Source organism: Ictidomys tridecemlineatus, chromosome 5, assembly GCF_052094955.1.
Source record: "Ictidomys tridecemlineatus isolate mIctTri1 chromosome 5, mIctTri1.hap1, whole genome shotgun sequence".
NCBI lineage: Eukaryota > Metazoa > Chordata > Mammalia > Rodentia > Sciuridae > Ictidomys > Ictidomys tridecemlineatus.
Genome location: NC_135481.1, coordinates 168,482,680 through 168,485,463, shown reverse-complemented (window position 1 = coordinate 168,485,463; position 2,784 = coordinate 168,482,680).

Genomic DNA, 2,784 nt, shown 5'->3' with positions numbered 1-2,784 from the left:
CAGAGATCTAACTCAAACCTCAGTTTTCTAAGGAAAGGGATAATTGCACATGTTTGTAAAATTACACATGAAACCATAAGACTATCAAGTGAACATTATCGTTAGGTAAATGTAAAAATCCAGGGATGATGCCCATTGACCTCAAGAAAGGCCTTTCATTAGACCTTGAAAAAGCAATTAAAGGAAACATGAGTCCTCAGTACCCGTAGGGTTCTTGGACCACAGGAGTACAGGTTAGATATTTTGCAAGTAAATACAGGGCCCTTTCTGGAAAGCTTCTGTTTGCTAAACTTTTGAAAATGAAACATCAGTCATTAAATCATAACTTAAAGGAACATGAAGTAACAACTGACCATGCATACCTACCTATTCTTATCCAGGAAGTAAAAGCATTACGTGCAGCTAGAGAAACTATGGGTTTCAGAATATCTGAAACCAAATAGATTTCCTTTTTAAAGAAACCAGAATCCGTTCTCCCAACCCATCTCCCACTTCCATCCCATCTTGCAACCACCAGCTCTGCCCTCCTTCCCACTGGTCAAATCTTGGTAGAAACAGCTGTCACCACAAAAGTCATACCGGTAGGACAGCCAGCTGGCTCTGTGACTCACAAACAAACTAACCTTTGGACTTTATTTTGAGCAAAGGGGCTTCCTAGCCTGTGTTCTTTGCGGCCATCTATATTTTTGCTCTTGGGTAAATAAACACCAACTCAAATGTCATATTGAACCATATTGTGGGTGTTCAAGGTCATTACCTATCATTGCTTTTTAACATTTTTTCTCTCTTAATCAAAGTCTTTTATCTCTTGATAGCTTTGCTAATGAAGGTGCAGATCTTCATTAAGTTTAAGTAGCAAAGTCCTGTTTGAGATTTTGCTTCTCTTAGAGGAAGAGGTGTGAACACTGTTTTTTTTTCATTAACAATTTAATGACCCTTTCTCAAAGGGTAGGCAGAAGTCACAGAATTAACAGATGACATAATATGGTATTTATAAATTTTAAGAAACCATCCAATATATGTGTTGCAGCATAGCACCATCTACTGACTAAATAGGGAAAGAATGTAAAGAGAGGGAGGGAGACAGAGGCTGTGAAGGCTATGGGGGAAGGAGACAGGGAAAGGAAAATAAAAAGGAAGAGAAGAAAATGACTTTGGATTTCTTCTGGTTCAATTCCTCATTCCAAAGATAAAGAAACTGATCTCAGAAAGTTTGTTTGAATTCATCAAGAGCACAACAATTCTCAAGTCTTCAATTTATAAGAAAAAAAATCACTGTCACATTTACAAAGCTTAAAAATTAAGTAGCCTCTGTAATATTTGAGAATAGACATATAGATCAAGGGAACAGAACCAAGACTTTACATATACGTGGAACTGCATGCTGAGTCCATTATTTTTTCAGCAAGGCCCAAAGCCAATTCCATAGAGAAATAAATGATAACTCTCAATAAGTTGTGTTGGGCCAGTTATGCAAAACAAATGCAATCTCAATTCATACTTTATACCTATATGAAAACAAATATCATAAGCCCAAATAAAAATCATAAACTACAAAGTTTCCAGAAGAATACATAGGAGAAATTCTTTGGGACTTGTATTCAAAAAAAAAAAATCATACACTATTGCTTATAATGCAATATCACCACACTTAGTCTCTGAATAGGCAAGTGATAAACTATGGCCTAAAGAATACCACTCAACAATGGACATAAAGAAACTACTGATTCAACTAATCACAAGGATGAATTGAACTTGAATGTATCATGCTAAGTGAAAGAAGTCATTCTCCAAGGAGACCTACATTCTGCACTATTCTATTTAATGGCATGTTGGAAAAGTGAAAACCATATCCTAAAGACAGAAAAGAGACCAGTGGTTGCTGGGACAGAGGAGATGCTCACTACCAAGGAACAAAGAATAATGTAGCGGGAAATAGGAAATGGTTCGGCATTGCGACTGAAATGGTGATTATAGGACTCTATGCATTTATCTAAACTGTCAGAACTATACAATGGAAAGAATGGATCTTACTGTACATGAGTATAACAATAAACACTATAAAGTATAATTACCCTGTCCAGAATACAACACACACACACACACACACACACACACACACTTTAAAGATGGGATTAAAAGTTTTCTACATTGGCGCACACCTGTAATTACAGCAGCTCAGGAGCCTTGAGGTAGGAGGATCAAAAATAAGCCAGCTTCAGAAACTTAGAGAGGCCCTAAGCAACTTAGTGAGACCTTTTCCCTAAACAAAATATATAAAGGGCTGGAGATGTGCCTCAATGGTTAATCACCCTGGGTTCTATCCCTGGTACCAAGTTAAAAAAAAAAAAAAAAAACACCTAATCTTACACATGATTTGTTTACACTAATCAATGTTCTTAAAAGGAAGTGCTTGCTAAATAAAATGGTCACTGACTTCTGCTTCAAGTATTCCCTATTCTAAAATATTAAACTCTCCACTGGCAAATTTTAGTGTAATAAGAATATTTTTGTTATTTGTGTTTGAATGACCAAAATAGATGGCAGAGAATACATTTAATGCATTTAAATTTATATAAAGTCAACTTTCAATGTGAATTTTCATCTTTATTAAATGTCTTTAGAAATTTTTCTGGTAGCTGATATAATAGAAATAAGTAAATACATATCTCTTTCTTTTGAAGCTACAAATTACACTCTCATCTGCCTTTATGGATCCATACACTTGTACTAACACCTCAAGTGACATCTCTTCCCCAAAGAGAGGAAGTCTAATGTCACAAC